Raw genomic sequence first — 16,123 nt, forward strand, 5'->3', positions numbered from 1 at the left:
AATGCTACAGGGACGGACCCAAGCACAGACGTCGTGCCAGTCCTTAATCATGAGGCGGTCGCGGGCGGGTTCGTGAGGGCGCGGCGACATCATAGTGACGAAGCACCGGACATGCAGTTGAAATACTTGGGAAATTCATAAAGGCGAGGCTAATTCCGATACATACACAAAAACAATACAACTGTTGGGCCGGGCCCTAGTAGCCTAAGGATGATGCAGCCCAAGGGGCGCCCTCAGTTGAACAAACCAAAAAGTCACCTGGCACCATGGTTGTGGGAGCGTCGGGGTAGCTGAAGACATGTGTTGCAGAGATCGCTCCTCACGAGCCGGCCGGCTCCTGAGGCCCGGGACGCTCTGGAGGCCCAGAGACCTCGCGAGGATCCAGCGCCTCCTCCGTCAGGACCGCCTGGCACCTGGCTTCATGGGCCGCCATGGCACCCTATGCGAGGCGCTGGTACGAGGCAGCCACGTTCAGCAGGCCAGACGGCATGCGGACAGCCAGAAGAGATCGTGCGAAGCAGCCCTGTTGAGACCTGGGATGTTGACACAGACGCACAGCTCGCTGCACATGTCAGGGGCCGTGGCTGCGCCTAGTGGTGCGGGGTGACGCTCGCCATGCATGGCTCGCGCCGCCTAAAACTCTTTGATTGCCTTGGCGATGAATTCTTGCGCGCCTTGTGCCTTTCTCACGGAGGCGCACATTGAAACACGCCTCCACGTGGTGCCCAAATGCCTCCCTTGTCACACTGGTCAGGTCAGAGGCCCTCCAGATGAGAGCCCCCGAGCCCGTCCTGAGGGGCGCGCCAGGCGCGCCTTCCTATGCGAGAGGGAACGGCACCCCAGTAGTGGGTGCGGGGCCTGAGGCACAATCGGCAGGCTCCCCAGCCTCCTGACGGCCCTTGGGGAGGAGGTACTTCTTCTTCTTCTTGGGGATGGCCTCAGGAGGCAGGATGGCACCCTCGTCATCAGAGTTCTCGGCTGCCGTAGCCTGGTAGGCGCGCTCAAGGGAGCACACCGCATCCTTTTCGTCGCAGGTGACCGTGATGATGCCGGCGCATCCTGGCATCTTGAGGACGTTGTAACCATGGTGAGTTGCTTCCATGAATTTGGCGAGGGTCGGATACCCGAGGATGGCATTGTACGGGAGGCCGATGTGGGCGACGTCAAAGTCGATGAGCTCGGTGTGGTAGTTGTCACACTTGCCGAAGGTGACTGGGTGGCGCACCTGCCCTAGGTGAACGGTGGAGCCATAGCTCACCCCTAAGAAAGGCTTGGTGGGCAGGAGCTAATCATAGGGCACCTGGAGTGTCTCGAACGTCTCGATGGAGAGGACTTTGAGCCCCGCGCCACCATGGATGAGGGTTTTGGTGACGAGGACGTTGTTGATGGTTGGCGTGCAGAGCATCGGGAGCGCACCAGTGGCGGATGAGCACTTGTGTTGGTCCATGGAGTCAAAGGTGATGGCGTGCTTGGACCACCTAAGGGGATGCGACGCCTCAAGCTTGGGGAGGGCCACGTTCACCTAGCAGGAGAACTGCTTGAAGATGCGATGGGAGGCGGGAGCCTGAGCACCACCCAGGATGCAGGCGATCGTGCAAGGCTCCTAGAAGACCCCAGCCCCATTGGTTTGTTAGTTGTCATCGTTTCTCCTTGGTGGTGGCAGCGGAGGGAGGCCAGCGTTGCCTTGAGGACAGTCCTCATGAGGCCGGTCCTGCTAAGGGTTGCCACGAGGCTGGCCTTGCCAGCGGTCCTCGCAAGGTTGGTTGTGCCAGTCCTAACTATGGTCGCAGTTGCCCTAGCGGCCTCCACCGCGACCTCCTCGACGACCGTAGCCGCGGTCGCTGCGCTTGGGGCGGCGGCCAAGGTGCCCGTCTCCAATTGCTTTGAGCTCCTGGCAGTCATTTGTGTTATGGATGTGGATGTTGTTGTAACACCCCAGATGTAACTTGCCATATTTGTAACTCCGACTCTTGCCATTTTTGGCTTTAAGTTATGAGTTTTCTCTCTGTGGTTGGCTTTTGCCTTCCGTTTTGCATTTTCTTCATGTCATGCATTTCATATCATGTCATCATGTGCATCGCATTTGCATTCGTGTTCGTCTCATGCATCCGAGCATTTTCCCCGTTGTCCGTTTCGCAATCCGACACTCCCACATGCACCAGCGCACCCCTATTGTCTCTTTTTGTGAGCGGGTGTTAAATGTTCTCAAAATGGACCAAGATTTTGTCAAGTGGCCTTGGTACACCACCGGTAGACCGCCTGTCAAATTTCGTTACATTTTGAGGCCGTTTGATGCTCCAACGGTTAACCGGGTAACCGCAAAGGCCTCTTGTGTGTTGCAGCCCAACACCCCTCCAAAACAGCCCAATAACCCATTTAAACCATCTCCATGTCCTCCGTCGTCGGATCACGATCGTGTGGGCGAAAACTACACCTCATTTGGACACTCCAAACTCCCTCTACCTATATAAAAGCTCATTCCCCTCCATTTTTTGTCCAAAACCCTAGATCCAACCGTCCCCCCTACCCCGGACACGTCCGCACCGGCCGGACGCGTCCGCCGCCATGCCCCATCCAATCCTTGCCCGCCACGTGGCCCTCCGCCACCGTGGCCCACCCGTCCCACGGTCGGCCCTCCCGGCCTGCGGCGCCCGAGAGCCTCCTCCGCCACCGCCCGCGAGGTGCGCCGCCGCCCCGACGTCTCTCAAGCCTAGCGCCGCTGCCGGCCGCGGCACGCCGCCGGTGCCCGACCCGGCGCCCTTCCGCACGCGCCGCCCGAGGTCCGCCTCGACCGCGACTGCGCCTTCCCGTCACCGGCCCCTCCTTCCCCGACTCCGGCCGCCTCCTCCACGCGCTCCGGCGAGCTTCGTCGACCTCCGGTCGCCGTCCTCTCCCTCCCCGGCGTGTTCTACGGCGAGATCCACCACCTACCTCGAGAACCATGCAAACCCTAGATCTGAGCAGGTTGACCCCGAAAATTCCACCAAGTCATTTTCTATCATATTTCGGTGCTACCTTTGTCATGCCATATCTATATGCTCGGTGCTCCGATTCATGCATATGATATGTCGAATTGTTCGTCTCGTTGAGCTCTCCATGATAGAAGCTTTTCAATGCATGTTCATATTCATTATGATGCCATTTTCATTGATGCAAGAGTGCTATAAAATGTAAACTGATGGTACTTGTCAGTTTATGAGGTTTTATCATTTTTGTTGCATTTGATGTGTGCATCATACATGTGTTTTGAACTACACCATGCCATATTTACAGGGGTGCTTGTCTTGTATTTTTGTGATCTATGTGGTGACTAGCACAAGCATGCAAAGTAACCTCCGCAATGTTGTTGTTTTCAGGGACTTAGGATTTTGCTAAGTTTTTGCCTGCTTTTATTTTGATGCCATCTAGACTTGATGCTACAGTGAGATACATGATTATTTTGAGATACTTCAGTAAGGGTGTTTTAAACATGTGGTTATTCTCTATCCATCCATGCCCCTTGAGGGAGTCCTGGATTAGGGGGTGTTCGGATAGCCGAACTATACCTTCAGCCGGACTCCTGGACTATGAAGATACAAGATTGAAGACTCCGTCCCGTGTCCGGAAGGGACTTTCCTTGGCGTGGAAGGCAAGCTTGGCGATACGGATGTTCAGATCTCCTACCATTGTAACCGACTCTATGTAACCCTAACCCTCTCCGGTGTCTATATAAACCGGAGGGTTTTAGTCCGTAGGACAACATACACATCAACAATCATACCATAGGCTAGCTTCTAGGGTTTAGCCTCTCTGATCTCGTGGTAGATCTACTCTTGTACTACCCATATCATCAATATTAATCAAGCAGGACGTAGGGTTTTACCTCCATCGAGAGGGCCCGAACCTGGGTAAAACTTCGTGTCCCTTGCCTCCTGTTACCATCCGGCCTAGACGCACAGTTTGGGACCCCCTACCCGAGATCCGCCGGTGTTGACGCCGACATTGGTGCTTTCATTGAGAGTTCCTCTGTGCCATCGCCGTCAGGCCCGATGGCTCCTACTATCATCAATAGTGATGCAGTCCAGGGTGAGACCTTCCTCCCCGGACAGATCTTCGTCTTCGGTGGCTTCGCACTGCGGGCCAATTCGCTTGGCCATCTAGAGCAGATCGAAAGCTACGCCCCTGGCCGTCAGGTCAGATTCGAAAGTTTAAACTACACGGCTGACATCCGCGGAGACTTGATCTTCGACAGATTCAAACCACTGCCGAGCGTGCCGCACTATCACGACGAGCACGATCTAGCTCTGCCGTCGAGCAGTGCCATGGAGGCCGCACCTACATCGGCTCTGACCCTTAGTTCGGAGCCAACCGCGCCGATCGAGGATGGGCGGTTGGATGCCACCTCGGGGGTAGTGATCCCAACAGCGGTTGAGCCGAACACCAGCCCCGTACTCTGCAAGACACGTGACTCCATGGAGCCGGATTCTTCCCTGGACTCCGAACCCTCCGCGCCCCTGCCGATCGAATTCGATTGGGCGCCGATCTTGGAGTTCACAGCCGCGAACGTCTTTCGGCACTCGCCTTTCGGCGATATCCTGAAGTCACTGAAGTCTCTCTCTTTATCAGGAGAGCCCTGGCCGGACTACGGTCAGCAAGGTTGGGGTACGGATGATGAAGAAATTCAAAACCCACCCACCACCCACTTTGTAGCCACTGTCGACGACTTAACCGACATGCTCGACTTCGACTCCGACGACATTGACGGTATGGACGCCGATGAAGGAGACGATGAAGAACCAGCGCCTATTGAGCCCTGGAACGCCACCTCGTCATACGGCGTATACATGGTGGACGCACCAAAAGATGACGACGAAGAGCGGAAGGACGCACCAAAGGATTGTTCCCTCGAAAAGCATTCAAAGCGGCGACGCAAGCGCCGCCCCAAATCCCGCCTCGACAGAAATAGCGATCACACAGACCCAGCGCTGTAGCAGGCGAACCGCTGCCGGACAATGGCAATCTGGATAATCAAACCGAACAAACAAATCCTATCAAGGATAATGGTCCAGACGACATAACGCCGGACAGGCACCCGGAGCAGCAGAACGCCCGTAAAAGGCTTGTTGCCACCGCGAGGAGCCTTAAAAAGCAGAAGCGGAGGCTCAAGGCCGCGCAAGACACACTCCAATTCAGATGGAGCAAAATACTCAACACTGCAGCAAGGTACGGCGACAATCGCCCCTCCAAGAGCTACCCAAAGTGGAAGCTGCTCCCCGAATTCGACGAGGAGGCCGCAGACCCCCCACAACCAAATATCAAAGCAGCAACCTGGTCGGATAGACAACCCCTCTACCAACACAGAGCAGCATACAACGCCGCTCACAATACAACACGCGACCCAGGCAAGGGTTCGCACCCAAAGGACGGCGCAACAAGATCCATCTATGGACCACGCAAGCGCGCCCCACCATACAATGCAACACAACAAATATCCGAACAACGCGGTACACCCAGCTACAGGGGTGCTGCACACCCCCTATGTTTCACCGATGAGGTGCTGGACCATGAATTTCTAGAGGGATTCAAGCCCGTAAACATAGAGGCATACGATGGGAAAACAGACCCTGGGGTTTGGATTGAGGACTATATCCTTCATATCCATATGGCTCGAGGAGATGATCTCCACGCCATCAAATACTTACCCCTCAAGCTCAAAGGACTAGCTCGTCACTGGCTCAAAGGCCTCCCCGAAAGCTCCATTGGAAGTTGGGAAGAGCTCGAAGACGCCTTTCGGGCAAATTTTCAAGGAACTTATGTCCGACCTCCGGATGCGGACGATTTGAGTCATATAACTCAACAGCCCGGAGAGTCAGCCCAAAAGCTTTGGAACAGGTTTCTCACTAAAAATAACCAGATTGTCGACTGTCCGGACGCCGAAGCCTTGGCAGCTTTCAAGCATAGCGTCCGTGACGAATGGCTCGCCAGACACCTCGGCCAAAATAAGCCGAGAACGATGGCCGCATTAACAAACCTCATGACGCACTTTTGCGCGGGTGAGGACAGCTGGCTAGCCAGATGCAGCACCAGCGACCCCAATACATCTAAAGTTAGAGATGGAAACAGGAAATCACGGCGCAACAGCAATAGCAAACGCCGGAATAAAGAAGACAACATGAAGGGCACGGCAGTAAATGCCGGATTCAAAAGCTCCTGGCCAGGTCAAAAGCCGCCCACTAAAGGCACCAGGGATGAACCGTCCAGCCTCAACAAAATTCTAGACCAGGTATGTCAGATACATATTACACCTAGCAAGCCCGCTAATCATACCCACAGAGAATGTTGGGTCTTCAAGCAGTCCGGCAAGCTCAACGCCGTACACAAGGGGGAGGACACACCAAGTGAAGACGAGGACGAGCCTCCCAAGCAAGACATTGGGGAACAAAAGAAATTCCCACCAGAAGTCAAAACAGTAAACGTACTACACATGATCAAGGGAAAAACAATGCGGCACCCCCAGGAAAATATACCCAAGTGCCTGTCACCGCGAAGTCCTGCCAATGGTCGTATCAACCGACCATTTTCGACCATCGCGATTACTCAGCAAGTATCCGACACGCAGGATGGGCTGCCCTGGTATTAGACCCAGTAATTAGCGGATATCACTTCACACGAGTCTTGATGGACGGCGGCAGCAGCCTAAACCTAATATACCAGGATACAATCCGCGGGATGGGGTTAGACCCAACACAAATTCACCATAGCAATACTACCTTTAAAGGAGTAACGCCAGGCCCAGGGGCTCGTTGTACGGGCTCCCTCCAACTACAAGTTATATTCGGCTCCCCCGATAACTTCCGTAGCGAGCATTTAACCTTCCACATCACTCCGTTCCAAAGTGGCTATCAAGCACTGCTCGGGCGCGAAGCTTTCGCTCGCTTTAATGCAATACCACACTATGCCTCCCTCACACTCAAGATGCCCGGTCCACGCGGCATCATTTCAATGCACGGAAATGTCAAGCGATCTCTGCGTGCCGAAGAGAGTGAGGCTGCCTTAGCAGCCACACACTAAAGGCGCCCGGACTAGCCAAAGCGCCCCATAGGTCGTCAAGACCTCAGACACAACTAATCAAGTCCGGCGCCGCTACTTATACCGAATAAATGGTCACACCCCTATTCATCAATATAAGGGGCTCAACGTGCGCAGACATGTGGCCATTCCTCCTCATCTTGAATTATGCATAGTTTCTTTAACTATCTTTTTGCATGACAACCTTTTTCACCTAAATTCCTCTCTTTTAAAGACGATCATCGTGCCACACCCGTCTAGGATACGGCACAATGGAGACACAGGCGCAGACGTGCAGCAGGGACCTGCTCCAAGGATTCTTTTTAGATTAAGACCCTGTGTAAACCTTTTTTACTATCTCTTGTTGATACATATCCACCGTTGAGAAGGATGCTGACGTCTTGGTATGTGGCCACGCCAGACCAATGCACGTACCTGGACATTAAGGGGTTTCTTATGAAGGCCATTATTTAGGCCCGGTTTATACCACAAAGACCGAATACCTTAGGGAGTGTTCGGCGTCGCGAGTTTGGCCCTATATGCATCAGCTCCAAATCATTGTCTTTGGTCAAATGTTGGGTTTGGCCGGCTCCTGTGTTTTGGTGCCTTACGTTCCGCTTTACCGGCTAAGGTAGCACCAGGAGAACTACTGCGATTGTGCCCTGGTTCATCCGGACGAGCACCTCAGTAGAGAAAGCCGAAAACTGACTGTCATGATCTAGCGCGAGACTGGTCAACCACTCGATGACCCATGGGAATGTTAGAATTCCCCCGCCTTAATGAAGGACCGCTTTCCGGCCAGGCATATACGCACCCCGGGATCGGGAGAGTGCGGAGCCACTAGGGGCTATCTAGTAGCCCCACTGTCAAACTCCTATGGCTAAGTGAAAGTGTTAAAGCATTATAGTCTGGTTGCCTCGCTCGCTCCGCTATCACCTCCTTAATAGGACCAAGACGTTGCGTTAAGTGTGAACGCGTGTTTCTGCGAACACCTCCGCATTATATGCGTGGGGGTTGAAGCCGACGACTGTAATCTATCAGGTTATACACATGTATACATAAACGGCCGCCCAGGAGGCATCACAATACTTTCAGGCAAAAGTATAAAAGTAGCCTTATGAAAATTTATAAAAGCATTTCGCTTACAATGAGATTACATGTCACTCAAACATAATATTTTTTGAGCACTGGGTCTCTATCAAACGAGCACCCTCAAGAACTTCCTCAAAGTAATGCTCAGCGGCCCTTCGACCTATGGCCGAATCCTGCGCTGCAACAGTGGTAGCATCCATCTCTGCCCAGTATGCTTTAGCACGGGCAAAGGCCATTCGTGCGCCTTCTATGCACGCCGACCTCTTCATCGCATTTATGCGCAGCACCACGTCAAGGAACTGCTGCACCAAGCTGAAATAGCTGCTCGGTTTTGACCTTTCCGGCCATAGCTGATCCACAACAGACCTCATGGAGAGTCTAGACAATCTATTTAGTTTGGCCCATCTGGCTGATTGGTCCGTCAATGAAAGCGGACGCTCGGGAGAAAGGAATTGTTTTCAAAACAGCTGGTCTACTTCACGGTCCATCTGACTCTAGAAGTACTTGGCCGCATCAGCAGCGCTCGCCGCCAAATCCATATACACATCTTCCGAACTCCACAGTCGATCCAGAGGGGCATACCGTGGATCTCCGAACTTCCTCTGCAGCATAAAGGATTTCCCGGCTACAATATCCCCGTCTTCCCGCAGCTCCTCCTTCTTTGCCCTCATTGCAGAGCGGAGGTCTTTTCCCGTTGCAGCAGCCTTCTCAAGGTCAGATGCCTTCGCCTGGTTTTCCTTTTGAAGAGCCCGGCAACGGTCGACGGCGGCTTTTAATTCTACGGCCATATTGGCCTTCTTATCCCGGCTCTCGCCATGCGCGGCCTTCTCGGCTCGCAACTCTTCGGTCGCCTTCAAAGCGGCCGCATTACCCAATCTCGCTTTTTCCTTGGCTCGGGCAAGTTCCGCCCGCAAGGCTTCAACAGTGGCAGCTCCATCTGCAGTCACAACATGTTAAATATACTGGCTTCATGCTGCTCTTACTATGCAGCGTTTACCAGATAATAACACCTACCCTGCGCCTCGTCAAGCCTCTTGTTAACAAGCTCGATGTCGGCGTCTGCCGCATCCAACTACCGTTTTAAATGGGCAAACTCGCTAGTTCGGCTAGCCACCGGAGCTTCCATCACCTGCTCATAAAGGCAGTATGGTTACTACCTGGGATTATGATTCTCTGATCGTCGTCGTTCCCAACGACAACCAGAGTCTCAGGGGCTACTATCTACACAGGGCACACTTAGCATGTGTAGGACTATCATACATTATTTTACGTACCTCAAAACCTGTCAGTAGACTCATAAAAGCTTTATGCAATCCACTTTCGGCAGATGAGATTCTCTCCATCACTGTATTCATCAGCACATGGTGTTCATCTGAGATGGCCGCTCGCCCCACCAACTCCCTCAGAACATCCGACCGTACACTAGACGGTGTCGGACTCGTTTGCCTGCTCTCTTTGGGAGCCAGACACGGGAAGCTTCGGGGGTCGACGAAATTATCTTTTGGCCTCGCCGGACCCGGAGAGGCCCTCCGCGACAACACTTCAAGATTGCCCGCTTCCGGAGCGGAGGAGTCCAGAGGAGGCGTTTCGCTCTCCATCATCTCCGGAAGAAGATCCCCCGAAGACGAGCTCATCTGAGAGGGGCTAAGGCCCGAACTGCAAAGATATATGTAGTGGTTATTTTCTCAGAAGAAAAGACGGCATATCTGTACTATTAAAGTATTTTGGGTCACTTACGACTCGTGGGGGAACTGATCCCCCCCCCGGACTTTGTGCAGCAACCGCACCCCCCGGGGTAGGACCCTCTGTGGGAGACTTCTTCTCCCGTTTGGAAGCTTCAGCTTCCGAATCCCCAGACGCAATCCTTTTCCTCTTCTGATCATCTTCCTTCATGGAGACGCTCGCTCCCTCAGCTAGAGCGGCCAGCGTTGGGGGCCCAAGACCGCCCACATTTTCCTTCAAGGGCTCCGGGCAAGGTGTAGTCTGGAGCATCTTTTCCAATATCGGATTTTCCAAACCCTCAGGGAGGGGGGCCGAGCACTGAATCAACTTCGCCTTCGTTAGCCAGTCCTGGTCAAAAAGCGGACTCTCAGAAATAATTTCGCATCAAAAGAGAGGTAGTACGCTCGGTCAGAAGATGCCTTACCTGTTCGGCGGCGCGGTTGCTACTGAGGCACGCATCCTCGGTGATTTCCGGACACTCTGCTTGAGGTCCAAAGAACGACTTGTACATCAATTTTGAATGGCGCGCGGTCCCTCAGAATTGAACTCCCACAAGCGAAGAGGCCGGCGTTTGCAAGGCTGGACTTGGCGAACCAGCATAACTTGTGCTACCGCAACCAAACTGAAATCTCCATTAAAGAGATCTTGAATGCGGCTTTGCAATATAGGCACGTCCTTGGCCGGACCCCAGCTCAATCCTCTACTAATCCATGACATTAGTTGTGGTGGAGGGCCCGGGCAGAAGATAGGGGCGGCCACCCACTTGGCACTTCTAGGAGCCGTGATGTAGAACCACTCCTGTTGCCACAATTCAGACACCTCTGGAATGGAACCTTTGGGCCATGCAGCTCCCGTCATCTTGCATATTGAGGCACCTCCACACTCCTCATGTTGCCCCTCGATCATCTTCGGTTTTACTTCAAAGGTCTTGAGCCATAGGCCAAAGTGAGGGGTAACCCGGAGGAAGGCCTCGCACACAACAATAAATGTCGTGATATGAAGGAAGGAGTCCGGAGCTAGATCATGGAAATCTAGCCTGTAGTAAAACATCAAGCCCCTGACGAAAGGATCCAACGCAAGGCCTAGACCTCGGAGGAAGTGGGAGACGAACACGACACTCTCATTGGGTTCGGGGGAGGGGACGGCCTGCCCCCGAGGAGGCAGCCGATGCAGAATCTCGGCGGTCAGATATCTGGCCTCCCTCAACTTTTTGATGTCTTCTTCCATGACGGAAGAAGGCACCCATCGGCCTTCAAGGCTAGATCCGGACATGACTAAAGGTTCGGAGCACCTGACCTGAACTTTGGGCGTTTGAGCTTGAGGTGGGGGAAGGATTCGATTGAGCACGGGAGGGGAAAATAAAAGGCCTCGTCCCTTTATAAAGAGGGTGGATATCGAGCGTCCTCTCCGTGTCCGTTTGGACTTGCCTATGATCTAGGAGTCCTGGAAGCGGTTGGGTTACCCACACCCGTATTGATGAGAATCCCAGAATAAGGGGACACGATCTCTGCTTTAACAAGACGTGCCAAGGAAACCGCCTCGCATGACGCGCCGAGGTAGGATAATGAAATGATTTGGATAAAAGCTTGGTTGTGGTGTGTCGCACTATGGAATACATCAGCAGATTAGATTTGTGTAAATATTATTCTCTCTATGGCAATATGTGGAAAACTTATTTTGTAGAGCCGGACACCATCTTTGTGTTTAAAATCTTCTATGAAGTATTTGGAAGAGGAACCCGCCTTGCAATGCCGAAGACAATTTGCGCGCCGGACTCGTCGTCATTGAAGCCTGGTTTAGGGGCTACTGAGGGAGTCCTGGATTAGGGGGTGTTCGGATAGCCAAACTATACCTTCAGCCAGACTCCTGGACTAGGAAGATACAAGATTGAAGACTATGTCCCGTGTCCGGAAGGGACTTTCCTTGGCGTGGAAGGCAAGCTTGGCGATACGGATGTTCAGATCTCCTACCATTGTAACCGACTCTATGTAACCCTAACCCTCTCCGATGTCTATATAAACTAGAGGGTTTTAGTCCTTAGGACAACATACACATCAACAATCATACCATAGGCTAGCTTCTAGGGTTTAGCCTCTCTGATCTCGTGGTAGATCTACTCTTGTACTACCCATATCATCAATATTAATCAAGCAAGACGTAGGGTTTTACCTCCATCAAGAGGGCCCGAACGTGGGTAAAACTCCGTGTCCCTTGCCTCCTGTTACCATCCGGCCTAGACGCACAGTTCGGGACGCCCTACCCGAGATCCGCCGGTTTTGACACCGACACCCCTGTTTGCAATTATGGAGTTGTATAGCATGTCTTGTTCTTGCTCTACTTTTGCTATAAAATGTTTCTGGCAGATTGTTTACATGTTAATCAATTTTGTCATGGTTGTTGCTAGTGATCCATGCATCATATGAACTTGATCTTCCCATGGTTAGCTTCATGAACATGTCATCATGCTATTGGTATGCTTGTTTTTTCATGCAATGCTTTGTGGTGAGTGGCATGAGCTCGCAAAGTTGCTATCGTGAATCTATTTATGGCATGCTCTGTATTTCTGCTAAGTCTGAAACTGTTAATAAATCTTGCTATGTTTACATGGGTGCCATCATATCTTCTGTGCCTTTTTGGCTCATGATCAGTCAGGGACTTTTGATCTATGCTTCTAGTAGATTCATGCCATGCCTTTGTTTTCTATGATATGTTCCCGAAGCATGTTGTTTGCTTGCTCTAAACATTGCTTCCTGATGTTGTTTTTGACATGCTAGTATTTTTCACCAAGTCTGTGATGATGTTATCTTTTGCACTTTTGTCATGCTTGTTTGAACCTGTTCTAGTGTGATTTAGCCGTAGCTCAGTGTTCATGTTTTGTCAAGCATCTCTTGTACATGAATTCCTTATGCTTTGTTGCTATGTTGGAGTGCATTAGCTTAGTTTTGTTGTTGCATTCTAAGTGGCATCATGTTGTTAATCGCAGTTTTGCGCCATCCTTGTTTTGCTTGCCATTTGCAAACCATGCATCCGTTTCCAGTGATCTTTATATCGATTTCGACTGAAATCATCTCATCTTTCCAGCGGCATACTTGGTTTGCCAAGTTGATGCCTTGGTCTTTCTTTCCCTTCCGGAGCATGCATACGCATTGCATATCATATCTTGCATATCATGCCATGTATTGCATCATGTTGCTTGTGCATTGCATCATGTGTATCATGTTGCTTGTGCATTACATCGTGTTTTGAACATGTGTTTATTCTCTATCCATCCATAGCCCTGTTTGAAATTATGGAGTTGCCTAGCATGTCTTGTTCTTGCTCTACTTTTGCTATAAAATGTTCCTGGAAGATTGTTTACATGTTAATCAATTTTGTCATGGTTGTTGCTAGTGATCCATGCATCCTATGAACTTGAACTTGCCATGGTTAGCTTCATGAACATGTAATCATGCTATTGGTATGCTTGTTTTTTCATGCAATGCTTTGTGTCGAGTGGCATGAGCTGGCAAAGTTGCTATCGTGAATCTGTTTATGGCATGCTCTGTATTTCTGCTAAGTCTGAAACTGTTAATAAATCTTGCTATGTTTACATGGGTGCCATCATATCTTCTGTGCCTTTTTGGCTCATGATCAGTCAGGGACTTTTGACCTATGCTTCTAGTAGATTCATGGCATGCCTTCGTTTTCTATGATATGTTCCCGAAGCATGTTGTTTGCTTGCTCTAAACATTGCTTCTTGATGTTGTTTTTGACATGCTAGTATTTTTCACCAAGTCGGTGATGTTGTTATCTTTTGCACTTTTGTCATGCTTGTTAGAACCTGTTCTAGTGTGATTTAGTCGTAGCTCAGTGTTCATGTTTTGTCAAGCATCTCTTGTACATCACTTCCATATGCTTAGTTGCTATGTTGGAGTGCATTAGCTTAGTTTTGTTGTTGCATTCTAAGTGGCATCGTGTTGTTAATCGCAGTTTTGCGCCATCCTTGTTTTGCTTGCCATTTGCAAACCGTGCATCCGTTTCTGGTGATCTTTATATCGATTTCGACTGAAATCATCTCATCTTTCCAGCGGTATACTTGGTTTTCCAAGTTGATGCCTTGATATTTCTTTCTCTTTTGGAGCACGCATATGCATTGCATATCATATCTTGCATATCATGTCATATATTGCATCATGTTGCTTGTGCATTGCATCGTGATTGATTGTTGTTCCATTGCTTGTGTTATTGCTTTGGGTAGAGCCGGGAGACGATTACATGAATGAGGAACCTATTGAGTACGCTATCGAGGATCAAGCTTTCGACAACTCCGAGAACTTTGCAGGCAAGATGACCATACCCTCGGAATAACTTCTATCTTTGCTTGCTAGATGTTCGCTCTATTGCTATGTCGCACTCCCTACCACTTGCTATATCATGCCTCCCATATTGCCATGTCAAGACTCTAACCCACCTTTCCTAGCGAACCGTTGTTTGGCTAAGTTACCGCTTTTGCTCAGCCCCTCTTATAGCGTTGCTAGTTGCAGGTGAAGATGAAGTTTGTTTCGTGTTGGAACATGGATATTGTTCGGATATCATTATTACATATTATTTGCTTTAATGCATCTATATACTTGGTAAAGGGTGGAAGGCTCGGCCTTATGCCTGGTGTTTTGTTCTATTCTTGACGCCCTAGTTTCTGTCATACCGGTGTTATGTTCCTTGATTTTGCGTTCCTTACGCGGTTGGGTGTTATGGGAACCCCTTGACAGTTCGTCTTGAAAAAAAATCCTCCAACAAGGCCCAACCTTGGTTTTACCATTTGCCTACCTACCACCATATACCTTTCCCTTGGGTTCTGCAGACTCGAGGGTCATCTTTATTTTAAACCCCCCCCCCCGGGCCAGTGCTCCTCTAAGTGTTGGTCCGAACCGAGTAGACTGCGGGTCCACCTCGAGGAAACTTGTGGGTTGGTTTTACTCATAGGATGTCTCATCTGGTGTTGTCTTGAGAACGAGATACGTGCGACTCCTATTGGGATTGTCGGCACATCGGGCGGCTTTGCTGGTCTTGTTTTACCATTGTCGAAATGTCTTGTAACCGGGATTCCGAGACTGATCGGGTCTTCCCGGGAGAAGGAATATCCTTCGTTGACCGTGAGAGCTTGTGATGGCTTAAGTTGGGACACCCCTGTAGGGTATAAACTTTTGAGAGTCGTGCCCATGGTTATGTGGCAGATGGGAATTTGTTAATATCCAGTTGTAGAGAACTTGACACTTAACTTAATTAAAATGAATCAAGCCGTGATGGTCTCTTTTCGGTGGAGTCCGGGAAGAGAACACGGTCTTGTGTTATGCTTGAATGTAAGTAGTTTCAGGATCACTTATTGGTCACTTATAGCTTCTCGACCGTGCGTTGCTTCTCTTCTCGCTCTTATTTGCATATGTTTGCCACCATATATGCTTAGTCCTTGCTGCAGCTCCACCTCACTACCCTTTCCTACCCTTAAGCTTAAATAGTCTTGATCTCGCGGGTGTGAGATTGCTGAGTCCTCGTGACTCACGGATACTTCCAAACAGATGTAGGTGCCGATAATGCCAGTGCAGGGGACGCTACTGAATTCAAGTGGGAGTTCGACGAGGATTCGGGCCGTTACTATGTTTCCTTTCCTGATGATCAATAGTGGAGCCCAGTTGGGATGATCGGGGATCTAGCATTTGGGGTTGTCTTCTTATATTTTGGTTCCGTAGTCGGACCTTTGATTGTACTTTGGATGATGTATGGATTATTTTTGTATTGTGTGAAGTGGCGATTGTAAGCCAACTCTTTATCCCTTTCTTATTCAGTACATGGGATGTGTGAAGAATACCCCTCTTGCGACAAGCCTACCATGCGGCTATGCCTCTAAGTCGTGCCCCGACACGTGGGAGATATAGCCACATTGTGGGTGTTACAAGTTGGTAATCAGAGCCATCCCCGACTTAGGAGCCACCTGCTTGATCGAATCGCTGACGTTGTTGAGTCTAGAACAAAATGTTTTGACTCTTAGGATTATATATCGGAGAGTAGGATTCTTTTTACTCCTCAGTCCCTTCGTTGCTCTGGTGAGGCCTCCTGACGTAGAAGTTTTGACAATCCTCTCCTCAAATTTCACTAAAAAAATTAGGATCACGCGGGTATCTTGGAATCGTTCCGATGGTTTTGTGACGAGAACATTGTTCTTGGTGCCTCCTGACATTTAGGGGTTATGGCAGTGTCCCGGGGAGTTGAGCTCTGAGGTGTTGTT

Source organism: Triticum aestivum, chromosome 2A, assembly GCF_018294505.1.
Source record: "Triticum aestivum cultivar Chinese Spring chromosome 2A, IWGSC CS RefSeq v2.1, whole genome shotgun sequence".
Taxonomy (NCBI): domain Eukaryota; kingdom Viridiplantae; phylum Streptophyta; class Magnoliopsida; order Poales; family Poaceae; genus Triticum; species Triticum aestivum.